At 36.1% G+C, this 14,779-nt stretch overlaps 1 protein-coding gene and 1 pseudogene across 1 annotated transcript in view; both read right to left on the reverse strand.

The window, feature by feature from the left end:
* LOC129247799 (myb-like protein I) overlaps positions 1 to 14,779 on the reverse strand; it is a 92,818-nt gene that overhangs the window by 57,053 nt on the left and 20,986 nt on the right. The gene's annotated exons all lie outside the window — the stretch shown is intronic.
* LOC129236556 (U2 spliceosomal RNA) lies at positions 9,746 to 9,929 on the reverse strand (annotated as a pseudogene).

Below are 14,779 nucleotides of genomic sequence, written 5' to 3' on the forward strand. Positions count from 1 at the left end.
TAGGCCGAACACCCCATAAAAGGTGTAAGTGGCAATTATATAAATATGCTTTACGAGGGGTTTCAATAAGTACCCGTGTTAGACCGTTTTTCCAATTTTTTTTTTATTATTTTTAAACATGGTCCTCTTTAAGAAAGATAAACTTCTCCCAATGCTCCGCCTATTTTGTTCAGCCAAAAAGTAGGATTTGTCGAACTCTCCAAAATACGCCACTGTAACGGCGATGACTTCCCCGTTTGATCTAAATCTTTTTTTTTCGCGAGCCAGTTGTCCATGTTAGGGAACAAGAAAAGGTCAAGGGAGCCAGATCGGGTGAATCCTGGAGGTGCGGCATCAACTCATAATGCAATTCAAGCAGTTTGGAGGCGCCAACTCCGGATAAATGTGCTGGTGCGTTATCGTGGTGAAATATCACCTTCTTTTCGCCAAATGCGGCTGTGTCTGCTCCAATTTTTTGTGAAAGCGGTCCAATAACTCACTGTAGTATTGTCCAGAGATCGTGATCATCCATGAGGATGACGCCGTTCGCATTCCAAAAAATCGTCGCCATGAGTTTTCCGACCGATGGGATTGCCTTCGCCTACTTTGGAGCACATTCACAAGAAGAAATCCATTGTTTGGATTTTGCTTAGCTTCCGGTGCGTAATGATGAATCCAAGTGTCATCAACGGTGACAACTCATCGGAAAAATTCCTTCGGATCTCGGTTAAGTTGCTTCGAATTTAATAGCCGCATCCGCTTGTTGTGGCTTATGAGCAACGCGGCACCCATCGGGCCGAAAATTTTTTATAGCCAACTTATCATGTAAAATATTAATTGCCGTCCCGGTCGATACACCTATGGACTCTGTTACTTCGCGCACTTTCGTTCGTCAATGATTTTCTCGGTAACCACGTAAGCCGGGCGACTTTGCCGCTCCTCATCAAAAACGGATGTTCGCCCACGTTTCAATTCGTTGAACCAATATCTAACTGTGGTCATATATGGCGAAGCGTCCCCATAATTAGCGTCCAACTTTGCTTTTATCTCCTTGCATTTTTTCCCATCCAAAAACAAAAAGCGAAGTACCAAATAAAACTGCTCTTTTTCCCTTCCCTCAAGAACGCCCTTTGTCATCAAACACGGGTACTTATTGAACCTACGAGGGCGGTTATTTGGTCTTGGTGGAGAGTGTAAGTTGAAAGCCGTTCAAAGCGGGTGACCTTGAAGTGATACTTTAAATTTCTTTTTTCAGCTTTGTCAGAACTGAAACTAAGTTTAGTTTCCCTTTACTGGATTTTTTTGGCACAAAGGACATTTCTGCGGAGTGCCTTGAAAGCTCGAAGATATTTACGAATTGCTGTGAGTTATGACTCCACAGACAGACTTTAAAAAGGGACTTAGAAGACGTAATTAATATGAGTGTTTATAGAAACCTGTCCATATGCTGCATTTGTAATATTGGGTAGTCGAAAAAGTCTTTTCGTATTTTGTCAATAGAGTCATCTATCTCCAGTGCTACCAATCACATTGTGTCATATCAAATGGTGTTAGAAAGGTGACATTTTAAGATTCATTTAACCAAAAAAAAATTAAATTCGAAGAAGTTGAAAAAAAGTTATAGCTGTTCGAAAATGATTTAAAATAATGAAGAAATTCGCTATATTTTGAAATTTTTGTATAAAAAAGGGAAGAATACCACGCAAGCCACCAATGAAATTTATGAAGTTTACGGAGATGATGCTGTGTCAGTTCGTGTAGCACAACAATGGTTCGCTTGCTTCCGTTCTGGAAATTTCGATGTGAAAGATGCACCGCGCTCCGGTCGACTTATCGTTGAAAAAGTCGATGAAATTATGGAAATGATTGACCAGCACCGTCACATAAGCTGCCATGACATCTCCAAGGCACTAACCATTCATCATCACACGGTTTTGAACCATTTAAAAAGGGCTGGTTACAAAAAGAAGTTCGATGTTTGGGTACCATATGAATTGTCTGTGAAAAATTTAATGGACCGAATTAACATCTGCGATTCTTTGCTGAAACGAAATGAAATCGAACCATTTCTGAAGCGAGTGGTAACAGGAGGCGAAAAGTGGATCAAATACGAGTACGACAATAATGTGCGAAAAAGATCATGGTGCAAGGGTGGTGAAGCTCAATAAATGGTCGCAAAGCCAGGATTGACGCCTCGATACATAGATATTTTGTGTGTTTGGTGGGATTGGAAAGGAATCATCCACTATGAGCTGCTCCAGCCTGCTCGAACGATTGATTCTACACTTTACTGTCAACAACTGATGAGATTGAAGCAAGCAATCGAAAAAAAAACGGTCAGAACTGATCAGCAGAAAGGGTGTCGTCTTCCATCAGGACAACGTTAGGCCACACACATCTTTGATGACTCGGCAAAAACTGGGAGAGCTTGGCTGGGAAGTTTTGATGCATCCACCATATAGCCCTGACCTTGCACCATCGAAATACCATTCGTTTCGGTCAATGCAGAACTCCCTTAATGGAGTAAAGTTGGCTTCAAGAGAAGCCTGTGAAAATTACTTGTCGCAGTTTTTCGCCGAGAAACCACAAAAGTTTTACACTGATGGAATAATGTCTCTAGAAGAAAAATGGCAAAAGGTGGTCGATCAAAATGGTACATATTTGGTTTAATAAAGTTCATTATAAATATAAAAAAAAATGAGTTGAAGTTTGATTAGAAATACGCGAAGATTTTTTCGGCTACCCAATATTTTAGCATCAGAACATCGTTTTGATTTCTGAGGAATGTAGACACGCCGAGCTGACGTAAGTAAGCGGTTACTATGTGCTTGTTTTAGAAGTCTCATAAGCTTTTTACTAAAACAAATATTTCTGAAAATATTGTAATCGTTCTTGGAAAGCTTTTTTATTTCGCTTCTTATAATTATTATTTGAGTTTTTTCTAAATAAAAATTACTGTAATGGTAATTTAGTAGTCCGAGATGCAATTAATTGCACACGTAATTGTTATGGTCCAGCTCTACTCCACATGACACTAACCATCTCCCTACATACCAGTTTAAGTCCACTCATTTAACATTCCTCTCTCTCTGTCTATCTCTTAATAAACGGCTTTAACAACAACAAAAAACCAACTCTCCTTAGAATATCGCCGCTTAAAAGCTGCTAATGGATTAGATAGAAAAGGTTTTCCTGCAGGGTATACGCGTATACAAGTGTGTGCGTGTATTTAAGCTACACAATTAATCGCCGTTACCAAAAACTACACGTAACAGTCATGGGCGTATGCGTATATTTCTAAACATGCAAGTGCGTTGCTACAAACGTGCCACACAGCCATCGCTTGTTTCAACAATACCTGCCGCACATGGCGACAAACCCATTCGAATATGTGTGTGTGCTTAGCACATGCATGAATACGTGCTTGTTGCATTTAATGCTTTAATCCTTGCGGTTTCACCACACGCGCCCTCCTGCATACACTCACACTCATGAAAGTTCGACTTTCGTTTACATAACCAAAAAACACATACAGAGATGTTGTCTGTTTGGGGACATACCAACATGTGGCGCTCATCTATGAAGTGTGTTGCACCAGTATTTGTTGGTAGCTGCATGTCTGTATAGATGTGTGCAAGCACTTTTGCCACATAACTTTACGAGACAAATGGCGCTAATTAAAGTTTTGACTTTGCCTTAGTTAGTTGCTATTTTGGAGTCACTGTGCACGAGTATGCGTTGCATAGTTTCACAGTTATTTTTTATATTCTTTGCTATTTCTGAAATTTGAAAAGCTATTTTCGTTATACTTAGTTATTTGCTGTTGCAGCAATTCACAAATATGCAAAACAGTAAAAGCCAAATAAAATGTGCTGTTTATGGTTCGCACACGCAGGCAAATTCGTAGTAACCACAAACTTATGCAACAAATAAACTAAAACGCTTGTCCACAGAGAAAACTTTAATTTGTGATTTTGCTGTAGAAAGATAAATTTATTGTAATTCCGTTATTAGTATGAAATTGGAAAAAACTGTGATTTCTCTGCTTTTGGTTTTAGAAGAGTTGCCGGGCCATTCGGAATGTAATTCATCTTGTCTGAGGCGATATAACCAAGTATTGTTTGTTTGCTTGTTTGTAGTTTGTATTTTCCCATGCCATTCATTTGGTAGATTACACTAAGGTCGAGATATTTTGAAGAATTTTTTCAGATTCAATTTGTTTCATATGAGAAGAATATGCTCGTTAAGGGTATTTGGAAAGATGCACCTAGATGTTGTTTAAAAACAACACTTTTAAAAATTTAATTTCATTCAACTTTCATTATTTGTATTCAAAACATGGCTCTTAACAATTATATTTAAAAAATAACAATACTTAAATGTCTACCAAAAGCACATCTACAGGTAAAATCCACAAAACTCCCATTATGAATTGTTGAGAGCGTCGAGATATCGATGGTGTACGTTGTTCAGCAATACTTGGCGCTACAGGAGTAATATTCTCAACAGAAGGTCCAGTTTTTGGCTTGCAAGTCGTTTTTATATACTCGATAGGACCAGTTTCTTGAAATTGTTTCACTAACCTTTGAATTGCCGACTCCTTCGGAAGATTATCCCCTCCAAAAAATCACGAATTTTGTGCTATGTTGTTCTTAAAGATTAACCATTTTCATAATACTTTCAACCAGTTTTTCTATCGTAATAAAATTGTACATCTGTCTACTTGATAAATATCAAAGATGATATAAAAACGGGTGACTCGCAGGATTTATTCACTAGTAGGCGTAATTTTAAATAGTCCTTTACTATAGTAGATACCTGAGAACATCGCTCTTGCCAGAAATCGAGAAATATGCTGTATCGTTCGGGACCAGTGCGAGAGCTTTACGGTAGAGGAAAATTAGTGTAGAGTGACTTGGTTTAAGGCTTTCAGGCAGTATGAGACGAGATGGCAGGTAACAACAGATCTTCTACGCATGGAGTACATATTGAATTGGTAGGGTGGAGTATGTAGGGTTTATTCCAGGTGGCTAGGAATTGGACCTATTACAATGCACCTAGTACATTTTTGTCGGCTCGTAAACGTGTTCCTTTTTGGGTCTGTAAACCCGGACTGTGTGAATGGCTTCTAAATTAATAAAAAAAAAAGCCAAACGAACTTATTTTGGGTTCGAGGAATGGAAGAGCACAAGTCAATTTTGGCGAATAAAACCCACAAGCTACAAGCTTTATTGAGGCATCATGTCGAATAATGACCAGAAGTTAATCAGAACCTTCGGGAGCACTATTGTATGCTAAAATTATGTCACTGTATCAGCTGGGAGAGGACGATGGCTGGATGAACTATATTAGCTGTAGTGCAAAACGCATAAAAATATAATGAAATGCGAGTTCAGGCGGTATATGTTGGGATATGCTGCACAACGACTTATTCTCTCTCATATTTTCTCCACGTAATTTTTTTAATTCGTTTAAGTCGTTAAACCAGCAATCGGTGCTATTTATTAGAGGAATTTTCTAAATAGAAACCGCAATCTACGAAATTTATTTTATGCAAATAATTTTCTGTGTTTTTGAATTTGAATTGTGTGTGACACATAAAATATTATCAGCAATTATTCTGATTATTTTTAATGTTTTTGTTTCGCTTACTTTCCAGGGCGAAGGAAACAGCACGAGCAGGTTCATGTACTTTTGCGGAACTTTTCTTGCGAATTTATTTGTATAAGTATGAGTGTACATGGGTATGTTATGTGTTCACACATATACTTACTACTGCGGCACTAAATTTTCATATTCTCTCTCTGAAAAACTGTTGGCTGACTTGTTGTCATGCTTATGTGTGTACGTGCGCCGATTTATAACTTTGCAGAGACACAGCTACCCCTGAACTTTTTATTCGACGCCTCCGTTAGCAATCATTGTCTACCGCAAAACTTTCTTTTGTTTATGTACACAAGTACATGTGAATATGTTTATGTGGATTTGATTATTTGCTAACTCCTGACTGCCCGTTTGGATGTCGTCTGCCTACAGTACTTCATGAAACTCAACTGACATCTGTAAATTATCTTTGCTTAGCTTTTTCTTGCAATAAAATAGGTTTTTGGGGGTTTTAAATATATAGTATTTATTCGATTTGCATGAAGAAAAAAAAGGGTTGTCTGTAAAGTCGGTGTACTGACGATAGTTTAACGTGACAACGTCATAAGAAAATACTGATGTAATGGTTGCAATTTTCAAAACAAAATTTTGATATTATTTGTTTGATAGATATTGTGTATGGATATAGAGGAGGAGGTAAATGGAATCGCAATGGAATAGGTCAAGTTAATTTATAAATATATGATGAAACATTTATCAAATCAGACGTTAATGAGTCAACAACACTAAGAGGCAACATCATCGATTTGCCTTTTTCAAGACACTTTACACTCGAAACACTCCCTTTCATTTCCTACTTTTCCAATCATCGTCCTATTCTCAACAGAGAAATGGTTATTTACCATGCACACAGGAAGAAGGCATATGCAAATACAAGTATGTGAATTTATATAAAAATGTGCATATACATACATATACATACATATATATGCTCACTCAAGTAGGAGAGAGCCAGCTGTCGAACGTTGCCGAACGCGAGGGCTGATTGTGTCTCTTTGTCGTTCGCTCCGCGCTCTCGCTTGCAGTTCAAGCAAGGTAACGACGCATGAGCAAGATAACGACGCATGAGCGTCTTGCGTGTACCCGGCTAAATCGAATTGGAAGACGTTATCACGTCAAAAGGAAATGCACAGTCTGGAAAACTGAAATTAATTATTTATTTATTTATTATTACGGTCTTAAAACCTGAATTATCGTACAACATTCACTGTAAACCTAAAAGGAAAATGTACACCTCAAGTTTTGACTATTTATTTATTTATTTTGTGATTTTAATTACTTACAAAAAAAAAATCCGTATAAAGCTAAGTTTTGAACTTTGTATAAAATTTGTAAATTTTGCATCAAAATTTCAATTTATTTACTCAGAATTCTTAGAACAATTCCGGGTACGTAGTTTTATATTTTGGTATGAAAAATGGAAATTTCAAGTGCTCCAAAATCGCACCGATTCTTGAAAGTGTTTTTCCGCTGACGGTGTTGGGTGTTTTCTTCCATACAAAAAATGTGGACTACCCTTTAAATGGAGAAAATGCGCAAGTCCGCAAGCGAAAAACTTCTCAAAAATCAGTGTAATTTTTGACCCGCTTGAAACTTAGACATTCAATTCAATTCCAAATCCAAAATTCAATGACCTATAAAATTGCATACCTGAAATTTTCTCAAAAATTTTCGGAAAAATTTGCCGCAAACTTACAAATTTTATACAAAGTTGGAATCTTTGGCTTTCGTTGCAATATGAACTGTGTTTTTATAAAAGAATAATTGAAATTAAAAAGTAAATAAATAAATTGTCAAAGCTTGTCAATATACGGTGTATACTTTCTTTTGGCGTTGACTGTGTGTGTACAATGAGGCAAAGCAATTTTTTAATTTTTATAGCGTATCTTAGCTTAACTTACAGGAGGTCTGACAGAACGAGTTCTAACGCCACACTGACCATTCGGTTAGAAAGAACTAGTTTTCTGGCCGAGACGAGATCCAGGGTCGAACTGGTAAGGCAGATGGAATGTGCTAGGTTTCAATGCCGAGCCTTTTTATCTAATGGGCAATGTTCTATAGTGATTAAATCAGCCACTTGAAAGTGGTTTTAAAACGTCTAAATAATATTCAGCGTTAACCGATCGGCCTTGCGGAAGGAACTTTGAGTGCACCACACCTTCGTAATCGAAAAAAACAATCAGCATAACCTTAATTTTTGAGCGACTTTGGCGTGGTTTTTTGGGTTGATGTACGGCCCTCTTTGAACGATCTGTACCACTGGAAAACACGTGCACGCGATAGAGCAGAGTCCCCATAGGTTGTCTGTAACATTTTTAAGGCGTCTGAAGCCGAAATTTTGTTGGAATAACAAAATTTCAAACAAATTCTTTGTTCAACTTGAATTTGCATCGTTAAATTCGAAGAACACACTCGAGCTTGACTTATTTACAGTAGCACAGAAAACAAACTATGTGACATATCACGCTGAAATTTACCATGTAAGCTTATAACAGTCCTACCAAAAAACAAAAAATTTATTTTTGCCATATGTCATCTGCGGACCGTTTTATTGATAACATCTCGTTCATATTTGAGCAGAAGATATATATATAATTGGCGCGTACACCCTCTTTGGGAGTTTGGCCGAGTTCCTCCTCTTATTTGTGGTGTGCGTCTTGATGGTGTTCCACAAATGGAGGAGTCTACAATTTCAAGCCGACTCCGAACTGCAGATATTTTTTATGAGGAGCTTTTTCATGCAGAAATACACTCGGAGGTTTGCCATTGAATGCCGTGGGGCGACCGCTATCAGAAAAAAACTTCTTCTTAATTTTGAACTTTCATCGAGATTCGAACCGAAGTTCTCTCTCTGAATTCAGAATGGTAGTCCCGATCATTTTTTGTATGGGTATATCATAACGCTTATTAAAAAGAAACGCATAGCTCTATTTTGCAGTTTTTGAAGTTTCTCAACTTGTCGTGTCGCTAGCCATGAAAAAAATCGTTGGTCAGCACATAAAGTGCGGTTCAACTATTGACCTGTAAACGAGAGTTTTATACCTCTCCGCAAAGATGCTTTCCACCTCTTTACAAAAGTTGGTAAAGAGGCAATGTGTGCGTCACAAAATAATACTAATTGACTGTCCAAGCATATTCAGTCTGGATGGCCATTGCAATGTTGGTTCTGTTTAAATGAAATTTAAATTCTTTGTGCCTTTTCTTTTGTGGCGTACTGTATACAGTTGCATTTTGGGTTAAACTTTTGCCAACGTGGCACTCAAAATTTGGTTTTTGTTAAAAGTTACGTAATCTGCAGGCGTAAGGAATTAAATGAGTTTCGTGGTGCTGCCAAAAACTGATCTGTATCTTCACATGCCCATAGTATAGAGACACGAAATACCATATGTATCTATGGTCATTAAGGTGCCTCACCAGAAAAAGTTGTAGTTTTTCCAAAAGAGTTATAAAATCTGTACTTTAATACCTGCGATAAAATATTTCGGAGTCATAAGAAGCATTACGAGAGCTGGACCGATATATATCTCCAGAAAACGATGTTTTCTTTTACAAAATGAAATTAGTTTTTGAAATTTTTTTTTATATTTTTTTGCATCAAATAATAAAAGAAATTAAGCGTAAATGGTCCGCATAAAAATACTTAAAAATTGAATCAACGGAATCAAAGAAATGGGAGTTTTGATGTATGTGTTTTTCCTTGTTTTGTAAGATATATTTAAAAAAATACCAGTCTAACGGTTAGACTTGATAGAAGTGAAACCTTCCGTAAAACAAACTGAGAGAGAATAAGACGAAAGCAGCATTAGGAGCGGGAAATTATAGGTTCATTATAATATTGCTATAAAGTTCATATTTTATTTTCTTCATTTTATCATTATTCATCCTCAATGTTTTCAATTTCAACAAATGATACGAGTGGCTTATGATAGCTAAAATATGATACAAATGCTTTGGTTTCGATGTTGTTAAAAAAAATACCCAAACGGACCGAAGGAACAGACTTACAAATTTCTTCCATTTTCGTCTACTTGTATTCATATATATTAAAAATTTATGTCTCTTCCCACCAAAGCTAAATGTATTAGTATATTTCTGCTTGTATTTATTCAAGGCCGAAATCCCGGCCGTACTGCAATACCGGGCCAACCCGTGGTAGAGGTGGAGCAAGCCCCTAAAACACTCCGCCCATTTCCAAAAATCATTTTAACATTTGTTGTCCTCCGATGGAGGATCTATCAGATGTTAAGCTGATAAACACACTACCTAGTCAATACATTTTAAATAATAAACCTAATAAACCTTTTGAGAATTACACGCTCACAAAAATTATTTATATCAACATATAATATAACGCTTCGTAACTAAATAACTTTTAGGCCAGCGACGACAGCATGGCGCGATTGCCGAGCGGCTAGCAATGTGAGCTTCCGATCCAAAATCCTTGGTTCGAATCACAAGAAAAAATAAAAGTTATTTTTATTTAGTTCGTCGCTACTTTTATATCAACATATAATATAACGCTTCGTAGCCAAGTTGGTCGCTTTTTTCGTTTCACTTTTCCTCAAATCACTCCCAACGATTCTAAAGAAGTTTTCACTTCAAAAATTTTAATAACTCAGCCAATCTTCATCGGTTTAGATTACTAGGGCATCACTACAAGGACATATTCTCACTCATTTCGTTTCATTGAGAATTAGTCCATTCACGATCCAAATCTTTTTTTTGTAAATATTACTATTTTGACTCCGTAGAAAAAGTTTTCAAACATTTCTACGCAGACATTTTACCCTTAAACTCTTCTTTCAGCTAAGGTGATTTTTTGGAAAAAGTAATTTTATATATAAAAAATAAAGGAAATTAGAGATACTTTCAAATTGGTCCTTATCTTAATATTTTTTAGGCAATTTAGCGGAAGTCTTAAAATGTAAGGCATTTTATACTTCTTATGTATCAAGGCGGCCGTGTAGCCGAATGGGGTTGGTGCGTGACTACTATTCGAGTGTCTTTCTGCTATGGAAAAATTGTTCATAAAATTTCTCATTTACTGTTCGGATTCGGTTTAAAACTGTATACCCCTCCATTTGTAGAACAACACCAACAACAAGACGCACGCCGCAAATAGTTCTACTCGTAGAACTGAGCTCTACGGTTCTGTGTACCTTCCAGATGACAGACAATTTTTACGAGAAGTTTGTTCTTGTTAGAAATGCACTCGAAGCTTATCCTAACGGGAGGCCAGTGGATACTTTGTGTTTATAATGGACATCGAACTCGGAACCAGTCATTCATTCTACCTTCCCAACCTATGTGAAAAATGGGAACTAATGAAATTAATTTCTGGTATAAATCTGGTGCAATTTACTCAAATATAAACTTTAAAAAGTAAAAAACTAAATAAAACCAGTGTTTTAGCGACTAGTTAAAAAAATAATCGGAATGTAACTAATTGCCATCGAAGAAGCGACGTGTTTGGAAAAACTTATTCCAAAGTAAATTGATGCTTCGTGTTAACAATGGACATGGAATGCCATCTCGGGCTTCTAACAATATATACATATTAGGTCGGGTCGATTTGTGGGGAGGCAAAAAAATCGCCCATTGCTCCGTGAAAATCATATTCTAGGGATCAAAATAAGAAACTTTGCCGAAGGAACCATACCTCTAAAACGAATTCTGATGTCCCCCAATTTGGGTCGAACTTTTAGTGTCTTTTGTGGGGAGGCAAAAAAAAATCGCCCATTGCTCTGTGAAAATCATATTCTAGGGATCAAAATAAGAACCTTTGCCGAAGGAACCATACCTCTAAAACGAATTCTGATGTCCCCCAATTTGGGTCGAACTTTTTACTTTCTTTTCTCATGTAAAGGCCAAAAATGGTGATATTTTGAAATGATTGTATGGGGAACACCCCAGGGGAGTTCCAGGGGGTGTGCCACTGGCATGGGTGGATCGGCCGTCCAAAGTTAGTGGGGGTCGGTCACACATTTGGACTCGATTGCAGCACTCTAAATGGGTCAAAGTGGGATTTTTCGTTCGACCCAAATTGGGGGACATCAGAATTTGTTTTAGAGGCATGGTTCCTTCGGCAAAGTTTCTTATTTTGATCCCTAGAATACGATTTTCACAGAGCAATGAGCGATTTTGAAATCGACCCGCCCTAATACATATGTATAAGTATATGGTATATAAGTATAACACAAGGATGTTATACCTATGTGTGTGATATTACATATTTAATAGTATAAATATAAATATAAATATAAATATAAATATAAATATAAATATAAATATAAATATAAATATAAATATAAATATAAATATAAATATAAATATAAATATAAATATAAATATAAATATAAATATAAATATAAATATAAATATAAATATAAATATAAATATAAATATAAATATAAATATAAATATAAATATAAATAAAAATATAAATTAGTGAAATTAATTTCTGGTATGGAATTACTAATTTTTCTCCAAATGGTAACTAGTCCTTTGGCAACTAGTTTGTAACTAGTTCCAAACGAACCGCATGGCAATACTTATATTTATTTGTTATTACATTTTTTCGCAACTATTTTTACAGACTTTTCTGCTCGTTTGTACTAATTTTTTTTATTTACTTTAATACAATTTTGACCATTTTCTTGGAGAAACTAAACACAACGCTTACTAGGACATACCCGTTTGTAAAATTCACTAGTTGCATGCATGAATGAAGAGGAGGAGCCTGAGCTATGGTGACATTTTTTGTTGTTGTATTTATGCTAAAATTTAGTAAAGTTGTTTAAGGGAATTTGGCAAACAGAACGTACACAGTTAATTTGCATATAACAAATGTTGCACGCCATGTCCGCCGTTGTTGAGAAGAGTCAAGATGCAATCATAGAAAAAAGTGCAAATTATATCTGCGCAAAATGCAAATAAACGCAGGCGAATTGTGTTTTAGAGCTATTGGAATAATAAGTAAACATGTAGGTGCATACATACGTACATACAAACGTAATAGCCAAGGACTCTATTTTAGCATACTAAAATGTATACGAAGGTCTGCTATGTATTTTCAGATGACTTAGATCGGATTTGCATACGGAGTTTTTGTTAAAAAAAATCATATCAACAAAGTAATAAACACAAAAAAAAAACAACTACATCTGAGTGGTGATACCAACTCAGTGTATGCGCAGGAAAAAGATAAAAGTGACATAATTTAAGACAAAGTCTTTGAAATTGTCTAAAATTGTTTTCAATCATTGCTATGACTGTTCATAATATTGCGGCTTTTTATCAATTTACTAATTTAGGGCCGTTTCTTGAACTAATCTACAGTCTACCTGTACTTTATCATGCCTATACCAAAATTTATTTAGCTGTACCCCTTAAAATTTGTAGTTAGATTGAAAGTGGAATTCATGTGAAGAAGAGTGTTCGAAAGAAATTGCTTGTGGCGTGAAAAAAGAACTGGCAGAACCCTGAATTGAAATTTCAAATTTTCGCAAGGAATAAATGACTCGATCGCTCTGTCGGACTAGACCAAATTTGCTTGGGCGTTTTGTGTGACAATTAAGCAGAAGAGTAAGAAGAAGTTTTGAAACATATAAATAAAATTAAATGGCTAAAAAATCTTTACTGGCATTTCTTATTGTACGCTCGGTACGTGGTTGAGGTAGACATATTTTAAGTAAAGCGAGCATGTTACCCTATTTGACTAAAACCGAATTTGGTTTCGAACTTATGTCCTACTTGGAGTTAGGTTAAGAACCCAAATGCATATGAGTTCATATAGTATATTTATATTAGGGCGAGTAATTTCTTATTGAAATCTACATAAATATTAGTAGTATGTTTAAGCCCAGTAGAGTTTAGTCCTGAAGTCAATTTGGATTCCACTAAACTTTAAAAGAAATTACCCTAGTCTTGACGTTAATGTGGAGATTAATATTATATTTCTAAAGTATTATGAATGCTATTTTCTTTAAAAATATTTTTTGGTACAAAGAAGTTCTTTTATTGTTTTTTAAAAACCGCTAGATGGTGCTAAAAATATATTGACTTTTTTATTTCTTACAAGTTTTATAAGATTCACAATAAAAAATTACACACATTTTAGTAGTCACATTTCCCATTACAATGTTAAAAAATTACGTATAATTAGCGTCTTGTGATTCTTTAACTAAAAAATAAATATCAAACACAATTTCGTCTCCATCCGAGCATGTATGATACTTTACATGGGCGAAAATCTCAACGTCGAATGCAACACAAATTGGCAAAAATCAATTCTTTTTAAGCGACTTTAAGCTTTTATTCCATTATAATATACTTAATTTGAATGAGCTATAAATCTGCAGTTCTCTGAAAATTTTGATTACAAATTTTAAATTTTCTTGTGAATCTTGTACAAAGTTTTTGTGAATCTTGTTGGGTTGGTTGGTTAAAGCGGTGATTCTTCCACAATCCAACTAGCGCTTCCGCATGTCTATATTCAGTTTGTGCGGTTTAAGAAACTTATTAGGTTGTTGACGTCTAAGTCAGACAGTTGTTCGAGATTCTCGAACAGCGGTTGGCCCAGGGTTAACATTCTGTCCTTCCATAGGGCAGGTCATTCACAGAGGAAATGGAAGATTGTCTCCTTTTTCTCGGGTTGTTTACAACTGTGACAGTATGTATTATGAGGGATACCCATTTTGGCTGCTTGTTCTCCGATAGACCAAAAGCCAGTTATGACTGCCGTTAGTCTCCAGGCGTTCCGTCTTTTCATTCTTATTAATGTCGACGATTGCTTGAGGTTGTATGTGGGCCATAACGTTCTGCTAATTTTGCGTTTCGTCTGGGCTTTCCACCTACAATCCGCAATTCGAGGGTATTTTTGGGAAATTGCATTCTTGACTCCACCGAATGGTGTAAATACCGATTCTGCAAGAACGTGGTTCATGGCAGATCCCCCTCTTGCCAGTTCATCTGCTTTTTCGTTATCTTGAATGTTCCGATGTCTCGGGACCCAGATTAAGGGAACTTTATAGTTTTCGCTCAAGATGATGAGGCTATTCCTGCTTTGTTCCACCACTTTAGATGTTGTAGTGGCCAAACCCAGTGCCTGGATTGCAGTCCCTTAAAAGAGAAATCT

The sequence above is a fragment of the Anastrepha obliqua genome, chromosome 1, assembly GCF_027943255.1.
Source record: "Anastrepha obliqua isolate idAnaObli1 chromosome 1, idAnaObli1_1.0, whole genome shotgun sequence".
NCBI lineage: Eukaryota > Metazoa > Arthropoda > Insecta > Diptera > Tephritidae > Anastrepha > Anastrepha obliqua.